The 20,746-nt window shown below is 51.1% G+C and overlaps 1 long non-coding RNA gene across 1 annotated transcript in view; it reads left to right on the forward strand.

Moving 5' to 3' along the window:
- The first annotated feature begins 1,403 nt into the window (after positions 1 to 1,403).
- Positions 1,404 to 20,746, forward strand: part of LOC141944544 (uncharacterized) — a 50,269-nt gene continuing 30,926 nt past the window's right edge. The window contains exons 1-2 of the long non-coding RNA XR_012629259.1: positions 1,404 to 1,902; positions 18,512 to 18,692. This is a non-coding gene — a long non-coding RNA (uncharacterized LOC141944544). The remainder of the gene's footprint in view (positions 1,903 to 18,511; positions 18,693 to 20,746) is intronic.

Consider the following 20,746-nt stretch of genomic DNA (forward strand, 5'->3'; position numbering starts at 1 on the left):
TGGCAGGGTTAGGTGTCTGTTTTCCTAGAAGCTGTTGCAAGCATGTTGATATTTATGCTGAGGAGAATGTCTTCACCCAGCTGTTGCATGTGTGTATGTTTGTGTGAGCAGGGGTGCAGATGGTGTCTGTTCATCTGCAAGTGGAGGTTTCAGAGCATTTCCATTTGTTCTTGCAACCTCTATGCGTGCCCATGTGAAGGACAGTCAGCTGGTACAAGAACATGTGGGTGTGAATGGGTCATGAGTAAATGTAGGTGTTGGGGCAGGTTTCTAACATCAGAGTGGCCAGGGACCAGGACAGCCTCTGATCAGGGAGCAAATAGTCTCACAGCACCAGGATGGACCTTGAGACATTTCTGAGCAAGAATATATGATGTGGTTGCCTGGAATAGCAGGAGACCGGATTCAACATCCCAGGAAGCCAGCTCCCATCCAATGTCCTACGTTCCTAAGTTTCTTGGCAGCTGTTGCATGTGAGACAGGCAGTCCTTCCAGAGCTGCAGTGAGTGCGAGGGATGCATCGTGTCCCTTTAGTCGTGGTCTGTGCATCCACATGTCTGTGCAGGGATTATTAATGTCTAGCTCTCATGTGTGTGTGTGCTTTCTGTGAAGGGGCTGGGGAGGAACTTCTGAAGAGTCACCGTGTTTGGTAAGGTGGTTTCCTAGCAGGTATTGCCTGTGTGGAATATCTGGGGGCTGAGCTGTGGCTGGCTCCCCAGCACCTGGTGCACATGGATGTTTTTTTCTGACTGTGGGCATCACTCCATCAGCAATGACATGTGTGGCTTTGGGCATAGGGAGGTGGAAGATCTTGCAGGAAACTGTTGCATGTACATGAGGGTATGTAGTTACGGGTGATTTCTGAGGAGATGTTGTATTTCTGTGTGTAGCGATTTGAGGAGGTGTGTGAAAGACAGTCTCCCCAGAGCAGCTGCATGTGTGTGTTTGTATGTGGATGAAAGGTTTCCCCCATCTCCTGTTGCATTTTTATGTGTCAATTTTCTTAGCAAATACTGCAGGGGCATGTATCAAGGTGTAGTTTCCCATGGCTATTGCACATACCTGTGTCAGTAGGTGTATAGCTGTTCCATGCATACGTGTGTGTGTAACTCCTCAGGAGCTGTTGCTTGTACCTGTATCGTTCCTAGAAGCTGTTGTATTTTCATGTAGGTGACTTGCTTTCTGAGAAGCTGTAGTGTGTGTGTGTGTGTGTGTGTGTGTGTGTGTGTGTGAGTGATTCCCCAGCAGCTGTTGCTTGTGTGTGTTCCTGGGAAGCTGTTGTATGTTGTGTGTAGCTCTTCAGCAGCTCTTGTAAGGAAATTGTGTGCGTGTGTGCTGTTGCCCAGCAGCTGTTGCATGCGTGCTCATGTCTCCGGTGGAGGCCCACCCCTTTCCGCCTGCACCGGAGCCGTGGCTGTGCAGGCAAGGAGAGCTCGGAGCTGGCTCCATGAGAGAGGGACCTTTGCCTGTCACAGCCTTCCCAGCTGGGAGAAGCAGTGCCGGCTCTGGTCCCAGAGCCCTATCAGCCGAGCCTGTGGTGAATTAATCACTTGCGTTTTAAATGCCACTACAGCCCTTTCTGCCTTCTTCCCCCAGTGATGCGGATGCGGCGAAGGCAGCAAATCCTCCGGCTGTGCGTGCCCTCCCTGGACTGCTGCTCCGTCCCCGCCTGGCGTGCTCGCGTGTGTGCGTGGCTGGGAGCGCTGCCTAGGTGCAGCCGGGAATGAGACAGCTGTGGGGCAGGGGACAGCACAGCTCCAAAGGGTGACACAAGGTGGGGGATACCCCCCCACACCATCTGCAGGGCTGCAAGTTGCTTGAAGACAGGGGTCTTTTGTGCCTCCACTTCATCTCTGTCATGCCCCGTATGGAAGCTGGGAGCAGTCACCCCTCCAGAAGCAGGTATGTGTGCATGTGTGATGTGTCTGCGACACATTTTTGTGTGCAGTCCTTGTGCAGCTGCCTCGCGTGTCCTCGGCTCCCTGTTGTCATCTGTGTCGCCTCTCAGAGAAGCGGCTGAGATTGGAGGGGGAGGACCGAGGTGGGGAGAAGGGCAGGATGGATGGATTGCCTTTCTCCTCCAGCCCGTGCATGCACTCCCTTGGGGGGGGATGTCTCTGATCTGAGGATGAAGGCAAGGGGTGAGTGCAAGGGAGATGGGGAAGTGGAGGGGTGGGGGCGTAAGATGGGGTGATGAGAGGGAGAGAGGCTTGGAGACAGGTCTCCCTTTAAGTGTGTGTGTGTGTGTGTACGTGCACTTGCTTAGGATCAGGATGCTGAACAGGTCCAGGGCTGGCTGCACGCAGCTGGGTTTGGCTGGTCTGCTTCTATTCAGACCTTGCAAGAAGAGGGGATACATGTACATGTATGTATACATATGTATGTGTCTTTGTGTGAGTATACATATATATGTATAGGTATAGCTATAGGTATATGTACATACCCCCACACATACATACATACAGATAGACATATATGTATATTGCCTGCAGTTATGGGAGAGAGAAGGAGACAGCCTCATCCCACAGCCCCCTGCTCCCTGCCTCTTTGCAAACTTTGTTGGGAAGCCTTTGCAGACAGTGATGTGTGTGTCTGTGTGTGTGTGTGTGTATGTGCGTGTGTGTGTGTCTGTGTGGTGTGTGAACATTCGCCTGGTTTGGATGCAGGGGAGTGAGTAAATCTCTGCTCTGCTTTTACACTGCTCTGCTGGGAGACTGACTGGCTGCAGAAAAGTCATTGCGTGGTGTCTGTCGGGTGTGTGAGTTTGCGTGTGTGGTGGTGGGAGCTGGATATTTATGTAGGGGCCCAGGACAGCTACTCGAATGCATATGTACTTGTATATGCATTGCTTGCAGGGTGTCTGCATGCCCATTTGTTCCACCAGAGAAAGCATGCCCACATTTTTATACATAAGGATCCTCCTGCTTTGGGGCATGGGATGGGGGGAGGAGAAGCTGAATTAATGAATGGGAGCAAGAGGAGGGGGAAGGAGGAGGCATGGGGGTGGGGGAGAGACGAACAGACGCATCCTATTCTCATCCCAGGACAGGCAGGAGTGTACAGCTGCTGCTGTTCCCATTCCAGAGCTTGGATCTGGCTGGGGAAAGGCAGCATAAATCTGCTAATGCTGCAGCAGGCAGCATATTCAGGAGCTGCTGTGTGTAATGCCCTCTTGTGTGTGTGCTGGTGTGGCTCCCCCCCTACCTCTGCGTGCATGCATGTGAGCATACATGTGTGTATTGCATGTAGGTATGTGTGGGGAGGCAGGGGTGGCTATGCAGAAACAATATGCTTACAAACATCCTTGCAAGCACCCAGGGAAGGAGGTGTTGGCGATGGGGAGGAGAGCATCACTTGTGCACTGCGGGCGCGTGCATCTTGCAGCCGTGCACAGCCCGCGGTCCATTGGCACCCACTCTGGACTCACGCAAGCGTCTGCTGCTGAGGGCTGGTGTGTGCACACAAAGTAGGGGCACATGTGCAGGCCAGACTTAGGAGCTGCTTCCTCTCCTTTTCCCCTAAAGGCTGGAGAGCACAACCCTTCTCCCCACCCTGGAAGTAGGGAGCTACAAACCAAGCTATGAAGCACAGAGAGGATTGCTGAGATTGGAGGCGGGGGATGTGTGTGTGTGTAGGGTAAAGATTATGTAGGGAGCGGGGAGGGTCCATGTCCCTGGAAGGGGCCTAGGGAACTGGGGAGCCTGGCTGCATTGCATGCTGCAAGCCAAGGAATTTGTCATGCACCGGGAGGTGGGAGGGAGTGGGAGTGTGTGTGATGTGGGGGAGCTGGGGTGGAGGGGGAGAAAGGGGGCTATACCTGGGTATGAGGGGATTTCTGGTGACATGGATCCCCACCCTGCCTGGTCCCCACAAACACTGTCACTCCTGGGTCCCGGGAAGCGCAGCCTGACAGCATCACTAATATAATATTCAAAGAAAGATTCATTTGCATGGAGCATGCATTATTAATATATTTAAATACAGCCCCCCTCTCCCCTCCCTGCGCTGTGCAGACTGTACCAGCAGCAGTGAAGAAGCTGCCTATGCGGTGCTGGGGGTGAGAAACAGCCACTTTATTCCCACTGATTTCCTGAGCCTAGAAACCTTTCCCATCCTCCAGCCCCTTCCTCACCTGCCACCCTCCTCACCCCATTATTTTCCTTTGGAAAGTGGCTGGCTTTCAGGACATTCAACCCACAAGCATGCAGATTTGTTGTTATGAAGCAAGCTACTTTCATTGCTCTTCCCTTGTCAAAAACTACAACACCAAGGGAAGAATTGTGGATGTGTGGCCTTTCCCTTTCTTCACCCAGCCCCAGGCAAAGTGGGTATTTGGGAATATGCTGTCTGATCCCCTGTGCCAGTGCAAAGCTAAGCTGTGGAGCAGAAGCTGCTAGGAGGGTAGAGAGGGCATTTGGGAAAGGGGGCCATACAGAGGTATAGTTTTTGCTGGGGGGTGGCTTGTGGTTAAAATCAGAAAGGTAAAAACCACAGGCAGTAGGGGAAGGCAGGAGGGAGGCAAGCATAGCTGTGATGATGTCCATGATGTTTGTTCCTACCTGGGCCATGTCAGAAGCCAGATGCAGCTCCAGGCAGAGTGCAGCTGCCTTATCTGACCCTGTTGAAGAGTGGTGGAGAGCACTGCTCAACTGGGAGAAAAGCTAGTAGTCACATCAGGGCCTGTTGAAACCTCCCAAAGCTGTCAACAGCTGTGTCAGAAAATATCAGCACATTTGCTGAGAGAGGGAGACGCAGCTGCTCTCTCCTTTATCCCAAATACTGTGTTTTTTCCCTCGGTCCCCTATAAGTGCAGGCCTGGGCTAAGTTGTTTCTTTTATTAGTGTGAGGGAGGGCAGAGAACATGCAGGGAACATCTCTGTCCTCACACTCTTGTGAGCTGATAAGAGGCACCCTGCTCTGGGAAAGGGATGTGATGTCCCCCAAACACACTTGCAGCCGTCACCCGTGCTTGGGCACCAGAGTAGGACAGGAGCAGCTTAGGTGGAGCACAAATGTGCTCCATGGAAATATCCCCTTTTCTGGGAACAGAGGAGCTTTTGCTTTTCTCCTCCATGGAGGAGCAGAGCTGTTCTGTACAGTGAGGGATCCCAGGCTGCCAGTAGTAAAGCTGGAGCTTCCCTGGTAGCACTGTGGGTTCTGCTGGTGGGGATTGTCCAGGCTGGTCCCGATGCTGAGTTACAGGCAGGTGCTTGGGCTCTCTTCAGGGTTCTGTAGGGGCAGATCTCAGTGCCTCCCAATGCCTTTCTGTGTGGGAAGAGGGGTGAAGGAGGACGGGGGGTTGAGCCACTGGAGGGAGGCAGGCTGAATGCATGGGAGCCACCTCCCGTGCTGGGTGGGGGTGAGGTCCTCTTTATGGACTGGAAGCGGAGACTACAAAGCTCAGGTTGAGGACCAAAGGGCTATGACCCACCTTTCTCTCTGCTGGGTCAGGATGGGTTTCCTGCAGCTGTGAACTAGATGAAGGCTGTATTTAAAGCCCCAGATGAGTCAACCTTGGCACTTTGGAGGTGACAATGATTGTGGGACTGCTGTTGTGTTTGCTTCAGTGGTGAGATGGTCTGGCAGCAGTTACAGCTTCACTTTAGCAGACCTGCTTTTGTGCCCTGGCTTTCCTGTGCTCCCCAGCTGGTATTACTTTTGTGGCTTGCTTTGCTGTCCCCTGACCTTCTCTTTAAGGGATTATAGCAGTTCTTTGGGTCTTCTGGGAGCTCAGGGGTACCTAGTCATTGCCTGAGATGAACTGCTTTCCTCACAGACAGGACTGACCAAATAATTTTCTGTCACTGAGGAGAAATGACCTCATTTGCTCAACACTCGTAAGCCAAGAGGACACCCAGTTCCAGCTGACTGCTGAGGTACAGAAGGAGGGAAGGGCAGTTGTCACTCTTTCCACAGCATTATAAGGGGTGGGAAACAAGCCATTAGGAGCCAGGTTGAGGTGAATGACTTGGTGGGTTTGGTCTCTAGATGCTGCCTCTTGCAGGGAGTCTTTAAGGTTCCCAGGCAGCCCTGGTTTGGGTAGACACAGTGGCTACAAGGTGCCTTATAGCATAACACCAGATGCCATGGAGATAGGCACAGGATCAAAACCCTGTAGGAGAATCTGTCTTGCTGTTGAAGGTGAGGCCTATCCATCCTCCTGTGCTGACCCAGCTGATGTGCTGGGGCTGTTCCTTCCCATTTGCAGTCACCCTGGGGAACACATCTCCAGATTTTCAGCCCTTTAGCGTAGAATTTTTTTCCAGGACACGCTTTGGGGAGCTGATGGTGCATCATGAATTTCACAGAGGTGAGACTTGTCTGGGGTCCAAGAACACATGTTCTTCCCTACCCAGCAGAGACACCCACACACAAGGTTAGCGCTTGTCTGGTTTTGGTAAGCGGTAGGGGAAGGACTGTTTGCAAGAAACTGTAGGTGCTTTTGACTCCTCTGGATGTCAGTTAGTCTGATAGTGGAGAGATGGAGAAAATGTTGTTGTGAGGAAGGATCATCAATAACATGACTTGGAGAGAGGGTCACAGAGTAGCAGGAGAGATCCCCAGCTCTGCCACAACTGGCCTGTGGGGAAGTCCCTTCCTTCCCCTCTATACTCCTCAGCACTCACCTCACTTCTGAATGGTTTGGGTGATAAGATAATCACCATCGAAGGTGCTATAGATGTGCAGACTGTGTCTCAGGATGGTGTACAGGCTACCAGTTGCCTGAAGGCAAGGTGTCATATGTTTGTATTCATTCTTTCCATGGTTCATGCGCTCAATCTGTAGACCAGATGGGTCAGAGCTGCCTGTGTATTTTTAGGTTACTATGAGGACTCCATGAGCTATGCTTCCTCTGGGAACATTGGTTTATGCATGAGAACATGTATGTTTGTGAACAGGGAGATAACCGTTTTCTGCTAGGCTTTGTCTGTCTTATGTCAGGTCACATCTGTGCATGCACAAAATCTGTTTGCGCATGTATGTCATTCCATCCTCAGCTTCACCTGTATTATCCATGTATATGTGCTCCTGTGTGCATTTGTATATGTGCCTGTGTGTGATGCAGGCAATTGTATGTGGGTTTATTTGTGGAGTGAGCATATATGTATGTGTGTGTACATGCACCTTTTCCATCTCTTCTCGAGGTGTGTGAGTAAGTAAGTGTTCATAATTGGGTGCCATGTTCAGCTGGAGGATATCCTTCCTGCCTGTCCATGTATCTTCTTCTCCCCACCTTCCATGAAGCTGCTTCTTCATGAAGAAGAAGCTGCTGAGAGGTCCTGTGCTTTAAGAGATAGTCTTGAGTTGTATTACCTAGTGCTCCATGTATGAAATGAGTTAGCTTTCCTGACATCTTTGCACTCAAGTACATCGAGAAACATCCAGGCCCTATTCATGTTATTTCCAAGGCTGTAGTGAGACCAGTCTGGAAAACCTGGCATTCAAACCCGGGTGCTACGCTAGCTGAAGGAGGGTGATAAATTGGAGGCAATTCAGAGAAGAGCAACAAAAATGATGAAAGGGCTGGAGGGACTTATTTATGAGGAAAGATTAAAAGAACTAAATATGTAGAGCTTGGCTAAATGATGATATGATAACAGTTTACAAGTATTTGAGGACTGTAAACACCAAGGAAAAGAAGAGATTATTTAAGGTGGCAAAAGATGGGCAAAGTCAGAGGTATGGGATGAAGCTGGGCAAAAAAGGAGAATATTGGGGTGGCTCTGAGGATACATGGAAGCTTCCTGGTGTGAGTGCTCAAACCTACTATGAAATAGTCTGGCAGGTTTATGGAGATGCAACTGCTTGCAAAGAGGAAACACCTGGTGGTGGAGGGGACAAGCTAGACTTGGCCAGTGGGGGAGGTGGAGTGATCTGCAAGATTTTTTCTTCATATGCAGCATTTCCAGAAAAATTCTGAGAGATGTTTGATTGTCTTTCACTTTTCATTGATTCCTGCTCTGGTGGCTGGGGAGAACCAATAGACACTATTGCTGAAGGACCAGTGAGGTGGTACAGGAGGAATGAGTAAACAGAGTCTGATGGTGGTGGAGGACATTATTCCCTCCATCTCTCCATCCTCTCTGGCTGGAGAGGTAGTCTAGTAATCAGTCCTGTAGGAAGTGTCTGTCCATGAAAAGGGGTTTTGCCACAACAACTTTCTACGAAGGTACAGGCTGAACCTACCAAAGCGAGCGTTTCCCTCTTTCCAGACAAAGATGGCCTGAGGACAGTGGGCTCAGGAGAATCAGACTTCCCTCCTCTGAATTCCTCGTCACAGATGGTACAGAACTGGGACAACAAGGTCAGAAGGATTAACACCCCTCCTTTTTTTCCCCATTGCACTCATAGGCCAGGAAAATTGAGTCAGATCATAATAAAAGGATTAGTGTGGAGAGGCTGCCGTAAATAGTGTGATAGATAGGTCAGGAAAATGGAATGGAATTCAAGGGGGTTGGCCCTGTTACACATGATCTGCTGAAAAGGCTCTGTGTTTATCAACAGAGAAAGGGGATTTGGTCTTAAAAATTCTGTAACAAGGCATTGAGGGGGTTAGCACTCAAGAACAGATGTTATTCCCAGCAAGGATCTGTACTAGGATGACTGGTTTAAATGACCTCAGACCTCCTTCCAGCTTTAGGGCAGAGGGAAAAAAAATCCTTCTTGATATGAGCTCTGTTGTTTGCTCCCTTGTCCATCCATCTCCAATATAATTTAATGCATCAAAATAATTTTGTTATATAGCTACTATTTGACTGTGATTTCTGGGTCAGCCTGGCTATGGAAAGCCACAGGAATATAAGAAGGACCCTACTGAGCCAGGTCTGAGAATCCTTCCAGTCCAGTATCTCCAACAGTGGCTGAAAGAGGAAAGAGTATAAAGACAGGACAAGTGTGTAGGAGTACTTCCTCTGAACACTCTTTTAGCTTCCAGTGTTGTGAGGCTGAGGGACCTCGTGCTAGAAGATTGGTTGTACACTTCATAGGTGTCTGTGAATTGTTTCTTCCCTGGATTTGTCCAGCCAATTTTTGAAGTCAGGTAAAGGCATCCACAAAATCTCATGGTAAGAAGTTCTGCAGCCTAAACACACAGTGTGCAATGCAAGACCTCCTGTCATTTGTCTTGAACCTGTTCCTTTCTGGTTTAATTTCCTGACCCTTAATTCTTGGGTAGGAAGAGACAGTTAACACCTGTCTCCTCTACCCTTCCTCTGTCATCCATGGTTTTATAGACCTGTCTCATTTTATTGTCTCTATTGTCACTTTTCCAGTAGACCTTCACGTTTCATCTTTCTGCATCTATCAGCTGCCTTTTTCTTGGCTACAGCAGTGTAGCTTTGTAGTGACAGAAGGACATGGGGCATTGCTAGGTAGGAAGTAGCACTGCAGAGATGAGTTGTGCCAGATCCCACACAGGTGAAGACTGTAGTGGCATGGTCTAGGAGTAGTTGAAGAAGCTGGGAAAAAACTGTGAAACCAGTTGAGGGTGCCCTTGGCCATCAAGACAGGACTGAACAGGGTCCTAGGAGGCTTGAAAAGTATGAAGGGGAATTTTGAAGTGGAGCTCGGGATGTGGGGATAGCTTCTGTGAGCATGGGCAGTGTTGGTCAGCACAGGCAGGAGTTGGGACCGGTCAATACACAGCAAGTGAGGGAATTGAAAGGCCAGAAGTGAAGGAGATCTGATTTGGGCTCTGACTGAAGTATGTTCAGATAAGTAGATTGATGGTGGGACAGTCTGTTGACACAAGGGTCTTGGGAAAATATGGCTTGGATATTCTGCTGGTATGATGGGCAGTGGAGGAGAGTGGGAGAAGGTAAGAGGACACGGACTTCCTATGAGGAGTCTCTCAGGCCTCAGCACAGGACAGGGACATCTTGACCAACTTGAAAGAGATACCCAGGAGTCAGGTCCCAGGTCAGCACCAGGCTCTTCTATGGCAGATTGAGAGATTTAGTGACAAAAACCTTGCTGAAATTAAGATTTTCTCGCTAGCTGAGACCCTCAGCCAGGTGGTGGAGAAAAGATGAATGAAAATGAAACATCAGCCATCTTGTGAGTGGTCTTCAAACAGAATAGGTTCAGAGGGAGGAAATGGGCTCATGCCAGGATGAAAAAGGCCCTGGTGGAGGTGCAACAGCCTTGCAGTATTGGAGGGTACAGGGAAAGAGAAAGGTGCTCTCAGTAGCCCTTATGACATTTCCTACAGAGGAAAACTGTTTCGAGTAACCTTTGAATTGAGGGCTATAGGGGACTCAGGTGAATGATGGAAAGTCTGATTGGATGCTGTCAAATGTGACCTGGGCCAGGACAGGCAGCAGGGAGAGTGAGGGACACTACTGTCAGCAAGGGAAGTAGATGAAGGGAGAGGTTTGGTGTGAAGGAAGGGGCAGAAGGCCTGAACAACATCGGAAGGAGAAACAGTGGTGGTGATATCTCTGTAGCAGCCCTTTATACCTCTAGACTTCAGTTTCTGCTCCCCACTGGGTGCCTCTCACAGAGCAAGGAGCTCTTTTCCAGTCCCAGCAGCCTCTTCCCAGCCTGGTCACACCACGGGACAGTGCAGCTGCCTCGCTCTTCCTTACAGACCAAGGAAGGTGGTGGGACATGTTGTATCACACTATGTGTGTATAAAGCTTTTCTGCCAGTAGTCAAGTGTGGAGATGGAGAGGGAGAAGGTATTTTTTTCTGCCTCCCCTCTCACTTTCTGTCCTTTCCTATCTTCTGTCTCCTCCCCCATGCTGGTTTTAACCTTTCTTCCCTTCCCTGTCTGCTCACCTAACACCAGCTGCATCCTTTTCCTTTAATCCATGCGATGGATCAGTGACAGACCCCCACTGTAATTTTTTAAATCAAAGCCTTTTATCTTGAATTGAGCAAGGTCAGGGGAAGCTTCTTAAGGCATCGATTGTATTTTCTATCTCTGCCTTAGAGCAACTTAAAGGATGGCTCAACAGGATTAGCAGAAAGCGCAAGATTGGACAAATGGATTTGGCAGGGGCTGGCTGGTGGGCCTGGGGGAGTGGGAGCTTGCTGTGCTGGAAACTGGGAGAGCTGGGCTCTGCTCAGGGCCTGCATCACTGCCTGCTGCCCACTGTGCCTCTGGGCACGTGAAGGCAGCTGGGCTGATGCTGATCACGGTCCTGACACTGCCAGGGGAGAGAGCAGTCAGCCTGCAGCACTGCTCTTTGCTAAGCAAGGCTACTTAGTGCTGGCCGGGTGCTTTAGGGGCAAGGCACGGGGGATTGCTCTGTGCTTCAGGGATCATTGCCCCCAGCACAAGCCTCTCTGCAAAGCCTAGAGGGACATGCTGATCTCAACGGAGTGCTCACAGCTGGAATAGCATGGGTCAGGCCTCAGGAGCAAGCCAGGATGCCATTCCCTGCGGTTGCAGGTCCTTATGGCAAGATTCCCACTCCTTTCCCAGCCTGCTGGGTGCTGCTGGAGGTGTGAATTAGCAGTCCAGAGGCGCTGTCATTAGACTCTGCTTCCTTGGCTTGGTTTCTTCTGTTTCCTTCCTCCCCTGTTTTGTCTTATGGTCTTGCAAGTGCATGTTTTAGAAGAAAGTGTCAGGCTTGTGGGGTGACAGAAGGGCAGCAGGCCATATGTGAGCTCTCCTTGCACGGCCTGGCTGGCACGCTGTGCAGCCTCAACCAGTTTGCGGCCCTTGCCTACCCAGCGCCTCACTGTACCTGGCAGCACCAGATCTCCCCTCCTCTCACCTGGGGTGTCTCCTCCCTGGGGACAGGTTGGTTCTGCCTGGGGTGGGAGAGGGTCTGCACCAGGCTGCTCCTGCACTTGTGATGACCAAGCTGATATGACCCATGTACCCAGCCACCATGCTGTCCCAAGAGGGAGCCATCCCTTCCCCACCATACAGTGTATCTGCACCAAGCAGGAGCCCCAGTCCATTTGTTCTCTGATCCCACAGGTGACTGCTTCCCTCCAGCACCTGAACCCCCTCTGTCCTGTACTGTGTTCTCAGTGTGCTGGAGCTCAGTTATCACAAAGGAGACTCATGAGGAGCATCTTCCCCAGGTGCAGACAGCTACTACAGCCTGTTCCCCATCAGGCAGACACCCCCTCCTTGCACGTGGTATTCAAGGGCATATGCCCATTGTGTTATCCTATGTGCACACATACAGCAGCGTGAATCGAGTGTTCAAGGGAATAGAGATTCACAAAACCTTGGCCTTGCTCTCCCAAGCCTCACAGAAAGATGGGATGGCTGGAATAGCCAGGGACATGGCTGCTCCTCCCCAGCGCAAGGATTCCCTCACAGGACTTGCCACACCATCATCTTCTCATTAGCAGCCCTTCTTCTCCTGAGCAGATGAAGGGTCTCTCTGGGATCCCGTTTCCTCTCCACTGTCCTCCTGCACCAGCCTAGCCTCATGTCACAGGGCTTGTCTTTGGTCTGGGGCGTCCCAGCTCCTCAGCGTGTGCTGCTCACGGGGAAAGCTCACGCCATTTCCGCATAGAAGAGGATTTGCATGCATGGTGGGGGAGAGACAGCCTGGCCTGTTTATTCTTAATGCTCCGTATTATCTCCATTAATATTGCCACCTCTGCCTCACATGCTAATTAAGGCTCGAGATTGTTAATGTAATAGGGAATGTGGGCAGAGACCACACAAGACTGGCTGAATTAAGTTAACCTTATGGACTGTTAATGGATCTCCTGGAGGGGCATTTCTGCCTAATGAGAATCCAGCTTGAATGGTAATCAGAGGCTCGTTCTCCGCATGCCCAGCAGAGCCGGGAAAGCTGGCAAGGCTGCAGGGCAGGATGCGGGAAAGGCATTGGCAGGAGCTGCTCATGACGCTGAGGAGGGAAGAGAAGGGTGCAGGGCTGGAGGGAAAGACCTCGAGGTGAGGGAAGAATTGGGGTGAGTGGAGTAGTGATGCTGGTGGTGCTGCAGAGGGGAGAACCCCAAATGGGCACTGAGGCTGGCCCCATGCTTTTTGTGGTGGGCATTTAAATATTGACTCAAAGGGCTATTCTTCCTGGTCGTGATTGCCAGCAGTGAAAAGGTAACTGTGTTAGGTGTGAGCAGGGCTCCTCTCTAGGGAAAAAACCATGGGAATCTCCTGGCCTGGATCCTGGAGACCTGCACGGTGGGTCATGGCTGCTGCTACCCGGCAGATCAGGGAGCCAGACTTTCCCAGCCTGTCTTGTTGTACAGTGTGGGGAAAATGTCAGGGAAGGGGTCTGGCACTGAACATTCTTATGTGTAAAGAGTACACTGCCTTGCTGGTGAGCAACAAGGTGAAAGGCTGGATCTCTGTTTAGAAGAAACCTGGGGACAAATTAAAGAGGGCAAAATTGAGCTTAGAGGCTAGGCTTTCAGTGTATAGGGTTGGGTGAAGTTTGGTGGTATCACAGATTCAGGATTGCAGTTGAGGCAAACAGATGAAGCTTAAGTGTTAGGCTGCATGTTCAAGGCAAAACTGTATGATCCTGGGCCTGGATGAAACTGGGTCTTTCTGGGAGCCCATGAAGTGTCCCAGGGAAAGTGTGCATATTTTCACATCTGGCTCCTGTGTGCTAGTTTTGCCCTCCAGAGGGAATAGGTGCGGATTGGGATATAGGGCAAAAGCAAAGCCTGAAATGGAGGCCAGTTGTTTGCATTTCAGTTTGGGGAGTTGAGTAATATAGATCAGCCCCAGAACAAACATGTAGAGCTCAGGGTAGGGTGTTTGGGAGGAAGGTAGTGATCTGCAGAATTGGTTAAAGGAATAAAGAAATGGCTTTGGGGTTTACTTCTTGCTCAAGTCCCACTGCCCCGGGAGGTGCTCCAAGTGGGCAGGCTCTGCGCTTCAGATCCTAGCCTGGAGGTTACTCAGTAGTTGTGGGATCTGGCCGAAAGTTTAGCCTTCTGATGTGGGAGCAATGACGGAGGAGCTAAGATGCGTTGCTTTGACTCCAGAGGTGTGAGATTGAGCTGTGTTGGCTGCAATTTATGTGAAAGGTTTCTTACACCAAACCCAGCTGTGGGTGATTCTCTCTGGGGAATTGAAAGTCAAGCAGGTACCACTGCAGCTGCAGGAGGAACCTCTATATTCCTGGCTATAAGGACTGCTGTCTCCTAGCTCTGTTACCTTGAGGTGCCTTACCTGACCTGTGTCAGCTTTAGATGGCCCATGGCTTGGATGAGTCTGGCTTGTAGTGCTCAGGGTTTGGGGTTGGAGGTTTGTGGGTTTCGGTGAAAGTTTGTGGGTTTGTGATGCAGTTCCTTGGGGTTGGAAATGGGTGACAAGGACATGGAAAGGGAATAGGTCCAGTTCAGGTTGCCCAGCAAGGTTTTTCTTCTATTTCTGGCTCTTGGTACAGGAAGACACCAGGGAACTGCAAGGAAAGGAGTTCCCTTGCTGTGTGTTGATGTGTGGGAGTTGGTTCCCAGGGCAGAGTACACTGCTGCCAGTGACTGAGGGGAACTGAGGGAAGGTGAGGAAGGAAAAGCAGAGACTGGGAGAGGCAGTGCAGGAGCCAGATGGACTGCTCCACCCAGAGAGGGATCTCCTCCCTGCAAACCTCTACGCACCCCGGGGTGCATGCAGCACATGCACACTTACCATAGCTTTGTGCTGTACTCATAACATTGCTTTCACAGGATGCTCACTCTGCAGGTGTGCAGTAGCACACTGGCGTTTCACAGGGGTGTAAATGCTGCCACACACACACAAGACAAACCACAGAGGACACATCACTCCCTATGACACCTCACAAATACATCTATGTTTTCAGCAAAAAATCAGATTCGCACACATATGCATTATTCACCCTATAGTACAGCACGTGGATGCACACACATACACATACACAATCCATACATCACTACCTGGAGTCCACTGCCCACAGCAGGCACATGCACACCACCAACACACAGGTGTTCACCAGAGGCCATGCATTTCTGCACACCCATGTGCACACATGACACCATGTTGTCCATGTTGCCCCCTTTCAGCATTATCCCATGCACATGGACTCACTCACAGCAACACTGACAGACACACATGTTTTTGTGTCTTCCAGGTCTCCTTGCTTGCCATCTCAAAGCTGGCATGTGAAGGTGAGGCAAAACGCATCCCTTTCAGATGAACAAGATGAACACCACACCGACATACATGGGCAAACACACATATGCATCTCCCTTGGCTCCTGGTTGCCTTGCTTTTGCTCTCCCTTTTCCTTTGTTTAGCTAGTCATGGTGCAATTTCCATGCCCCTGAAGCACAAGGCAGATGGTTTGGAGGTCAGTTTAGGATGATGCTTCCCTTTTCCACACTTCTCTTCAGCTGCTTAGCTCAGTACTAAGTATCTCAGAGATGAAGATCTTCCTTGCATATCCACACACGACACTTCTGTGTTGCCTCTCAGCACCTATTAGAAATCCTAAGTCCAAAAGCCTCTTTAAATTGCCCTCATGACCATACTTTAACCCAAGTAGCACTTCAGGCCGTGGTGGCTTTTCTGGGTTTGGCAGCATCTGTTAGCTTTGACCAAATGAGGCAACTCCATCTCTACTCTGCTCTGTACATGTGCCTTGCTGAGGCCCAAAAGACTCTCTCACTTGTCCCCTTTCAACCTGCATTATTCATCTCCTGTAATGCACAATGGATGTTTGTGAGAAGAGACATGCATAGTGCTGAGGAACAGACATCCCCAGCAAGCTGAAATTGTCTGGGTGCATGGGCCAAGTTTAGCTGAGAGAGAGGAAATTTTTACTCCTTCAAAGCACTTCTGAAAAGTGAGTGGTGGTGGCAGTGGTGGAGGTAGAGGGGAAGAGGGGGTGGCTTGGAGGGGTTGAGGTGGTGGTGGGGGATTCCCCACGTTTCTTCTGGCTCTTCTTGTGCTGCCGCACAAACATGCATGTGGTGCATGCGTGGGAAGGTGGGAATGCTCTGGGGGAAGGTGTGAAGTAGGTGGCTTTGGGGAGTGGAGAGTTTGCATGCCTGAGTAACGGTGAGGAAGGTGTACTTACATGCACTAGGAAGGGGGCTGGGGGGTGTTTGGTGAAAAACTGTGGAAGCAGGGTGCCAGGGCACGTGATGGGGGGGGCGGGGGGGGGGGCGGGGCAGGGAGTTCCTGGAAGAGGCTATTGCAATGTATGCTTTGTTGACTTAAACTGAGGTGTGTCTGTGCTTGCTTGGAGCCCATGCCTGTCCAATAGCACAGAACAAGAGCTCGCAGGACTACCTCCATTTTCCCTTCATGTGGCTAGGGCTAGACCCAACTACAATCCCTGCGTTGCCTGTGTCCAAGCTGCCACTATGCCAGCTCCTTCATGTCTGTGGGCTCTTTGTTTTATACCTGTGACAGTACCCACTGCTCCAGTGATCCCAGTACAGCCATGGACCCTGCACCACATGCAGGGGTTGCACCCAAACCCAGCTGCTCTTCCCCCTGCTAGAAACCCCATGTTTTCCCATGCCTCTCTCATTTCCCGGGGGCACACAGGTACACATGCTTGCCCTGATGACGAACTCTGATCAGTCTCCATCATTGCTAGCAGTATCATGCTGTGATGCTACTGAGCTTGTTAAACAAGCCTGGCAGAGTTCTTGTCCTGGTGTCCCTGGTGCCAGGCAGATCTGCCATCCTTTCCTTGCCCCTTCTTACCCACCTCGTGCATATCCTTGTCTCTCCAGGGGCTTGGGGGAAGCTGGCACCTTCCTGGCCAAATCTCTGCTTCCCATAAGGGTTTATGTACTTCTTCACCATGCTTAGGTTTAGCAGTCATGTCCCCTGATGCCACTGTCAGCCAGTTTCAGAGCACTTGGGGATGGTGGGACCTTGCACTCTTCTTTGCATGCAAATTATGCACATCTAACACCAGAAGAAAGGAGGAAAGGAGAAGGGATCAGTGTGGATGCTTTTACAGGTTTTCTGCTCCCAGAGACTTTGCCCCGAGGAGCTGCAACACGTGTCAGTGGACAGATACGTGGTCTTTGCTGGGAGATGGTAGAATGGGCGGAACTAGAAAAAGTGCAAAAAAAGAGAAGATCTCAGCGGTGGTGGCAGCTTAAGCAGAGTTGGTGTGGCAGTGGTATGTGTGTGTGTATGTGCACGCATGCAGGTGCACAGAATAATATAGCTGTCTCCAAAGTGACTTCCAGCTTCATAACTTTCAAGGATGTCATTTTTCTGGGTGAGTGATGCTGGCTGTCTGTGTTTCATGTGTAGTTTGTGTTTGTCTGCCTGTGTTGGATGTTGATGAGTATTTGTGTTTTCCATGTGACAGAATATGGCTGGTGTTTGATGATGCTGGGGCTAGCGTTTAGGATCCAGAAGGATAGTATGCCACTGTGTGGGCTGAGTTAGGTAGGTAACAGTATCTGATGCGATCAGTTTGTATGCTGCAGGCAATTCCTAAGCATAGTATATTCGTGTGGGATATGCAGCCAGTGGTGCTTTGCTTGACTTTTATGCTCCTAATTGTTTTATGAGGATGTTTTATGTGCTTTTATTTTCTTACAGATGTGTGTGTTGTGAGGTGCTGGTGTGCTGTTTGCACTGATATAGATGTGTGTGTGTGACACTTTTTCTGATGTGGAGGTGGGCTTATTAAATGATGTGCATTTGTGCAGTGGCAGTTACATATAAGCAGTCAGGAGTTTGTGTGTGGTAGGTATATTCAGATATTCAGAATGCATTTGTGCAGTGGTCAGTATTCACTGTGTTTTTAATATTTATATAATATTTTTGCTGTGTACTCATATGAGTGGTGGAACAGGCTGGGTGGAGTTGATGTGTCTGTGTTATGGTCATCTGAAATATCACATATGCATGTTAATACAGCTGTACAACCTCGTAGGGGCAGGATGTATGTGAAGAAGAGAAGCACCTCACCCTTTGGGGGGACTCTGAGTTTTTAGGGAATGTATGCAGGGTTGTACGTGGGGCTATGAAAAGGCTGGTGAGTGTGTGCGTGTGTGTGTGTGTGTGTGTGTGTGTGTACAGCACGTGTGTAGCAGTTTGAGTGTGAACAGCATACTTGCAGGGGGGTGTGCCCAGGTGATGTGAGAAAGGGCTGGGAGGTGGCATGTCTGCGTGTGTGCGGCCACATGTGTAAGCACACTTCACCTTCTCCTGGTGTGGCTCCATCAGCACCTCACCCTACACTGGGCCAGGTGCTGTCTCCCTCCTCAGTGGGACAGCTAGGCTCTTAGGATACAGGCTATCCTCTTTCCATCCTTTAAATCTCTTTCCATCCGTCTGTCCGTCTGCTCTGCTGCCCGTGTCCAGTTGTCTGTTCCCATAATCACCAATATGCCCTGACTAGTTCACACCCCACACTGCCTGTGGACTCCGCAGCTGTGCATCTCTCCGTCCCTCCCACACACACACACATTCACACACACACACACACCCCCACCCCTTGGATCTTCATCTGTGGTATATTCAGTTGCCATTGGAAACCTAAGAAAGAAGTGAATCTACCCTCCAAGTCTTAAGCTGGTGGGTTTTTTTTCCTTTTTTTTTCCCTCCCCTTTCCTCCTCTCCTCACAGAAAGCGAAGTCGTTCGCAATGAATCCATGGCAGCTTCGATCGAGCGGTGAGCTGGAGCACCTACTCACAGGCCACTCCTTGATGTGACTGAAGAGAGGCCTTTACCAGCACTCACTGAGGAGAACGGAGCCCTGGATTTACCTCCTGCACACCCAGACACCCCCAGCACAGGCACTGCGAGGTAAGCCAACCTCGGCACCTATGTCTGTGTGCCTCTCTCCGTCCCTCCCTCCCTCTCGTTGCTTGTTCCCCAGAGGTGCGAGGGAGGGGAAAGGCAGGGGTTTCTGCTATGCTATGAACAAAATCCAGGCTTTCATCAGCTCCCCGCCCCGTAATGGAGACCTGCTCCGTCCCCTCCGACCCCCTTTCCTTGCAGCGCTGCATGTGTGTGCAGGGAGGGGTTGCTCGCAGAGCAGCAGGGAGAAGCACTGCGGGTCCCCTGCACGCAGTCCTGAGTGCGTTCCCCTCCTTTCCCATCCCTCCCTTGGCACACACCTGTCTGCTCTTCTCCCTACAGCATTTTCCTCCCTCTCTCCTGTTTCCTTGGAGAAGGGGCAGCTGGGCTGACGCTGCTGCAGCAGGCTGATTTGGCCAGCAACATGGCTGGGCTCTGTGGCCCTGGCCTGGGTTCCCTCAGAGGTGCAGCTTGCAGCAGAGCAGGAGTGGGCATCATGCTACCGAGAGTATGGCATGCGGGGGGGTGTGTTCCCCTCCCTCCTCATCTCACAGATATTTTGTGTATCCCGATTCCCCACGGAGGGTGCTGGCCTCCATTTCCTAGCCAGGTACCTCCTCTGCATACCCAGCCCAGCCTGGCACAGATTTTGGGGTGATGGGTATGCTCTTTGTCACTGCTTATCTGCTGTCCCCTGGTGCTCCTGCCCGGCTGGAAGGGATGTTTTCCTGCTGGAGACAGTGTGTTTCATAAGCTGGGAATGCCACGTGCCCTGCACAGGCAGCGAAGGGGGCCCTGTGCTGAACCTGACCCATTTCGGGGTGCAAAGCTCTTGGGAGGACCTGAAAGGGCCTCCCACTGCCTGGGGCTGCCCTCGGTGCCCCTTTCTCCAGCTCCTCTCCAGGGAAGGCAGAAAGATCAGTTGCACTATTTCCATGCCATGTCTCTGTGCTGCTGGAGCTGCTGCTGCGGCGTGGGGATGGGAGGGGAGCGGGGAGCAGCTGTTTCTTCCATCGCCTGGGCAGGCCCAGATGCGCTGCTGGCCCTCGAGAAGCATGGACATGCTGGGAGGTGCCTTTCCCCAGAACAAGATCCTAAAGCAATGAGCTGCTGGCAAGGCAGTGGGCAGAGGGCATCCTCAGAGGAGTAGATTTTAGAGGGGAGGTTTGGGGGTTCACACCTGCCAGGCTGTGGTTTCAGGCTCTGCACTGACTCTGTCAGATGCCAGGGTTTTCTGAGTCAGATTTTGGGGCTGCTGTGTTTCTCTGAGGGGAAGGGGCTGGCATGTTCTGTGCTGCTGTGCAGCCCTGGCAGTGGTGCTGCTGTGGTGTCCCCTGAAGGAGGTGATGGGTGCTCCCCTCCTGCCGAGGTCCCATCTGGTGATGCCAGCAAGGAGGGGGCATCTTCCAGTGCATCTCCCTGCTGCCACCGCAGGACCTGCTGTCAGCCATCCCTGGCTGCAGTTCCTCAAAGTCCCCTCTCCAACTACCCCGACACCTACCCTTCCACCCAAACTGCTGCCTTCAACTTCTGTCTGGTGGTGTCAGCTGTTTTTCTTCCTCTTTTGGGGTATCCCTGAGTCCTTCTTTTCCCTCTTTCAACAGCACTCCTTCCTCACTCCCTCTCCATCACTTCCCCTCCCTCGTGACCCCTCGGTGCACGCCATGCTGGGCAGGAGCAGCTTTGAGCAGCTTGAGGAAGGGCTGATGTTTCCTGGTAGGATCATTTCTGAATGCTGCTGCCAGCTGACAATAATGTGACGTGATCTTTTCTCCTGTGGTTCACACCCTTCGGTGCGTGCGTGTGTGTGTGTGTTGTGGGTGATGGAGTGACCATAGTGTTGTTGGTGTGTCACTCTTCCTCTTGGCCAGGGCCCAGCAGAGAGTGTGACCATGCAGTCGCATTTGGTTTCGTTCTTGGGTAGTTTGCAGAAAGCAAGCTCTTCCCAGATGGAGCCTCTGAAACCATTTGGCATTGGTTAAACTCCTCCGCCCTCTCAGGACATGGCTTTGGCACTGGCTCAGGGTGGACAAGACAATAAATCCAGCTCTAGGGAGCTT

The sequence above is a fragment of the Strix uralensis genome, chromosome 5, assembly GCF_047716275.1.
Source record: "Strix uralensis isolate ZFMK-TIS-50842 chromosome 5, bStrUra1, whole genome shotgun sequence".
Classification (NCBI taxonomy): domain Eukaryota; kingdom Metazoa; phylum Chordata; class Aves; order Strigiformes; family Strigidae; genus Strix; species Strix uralensis.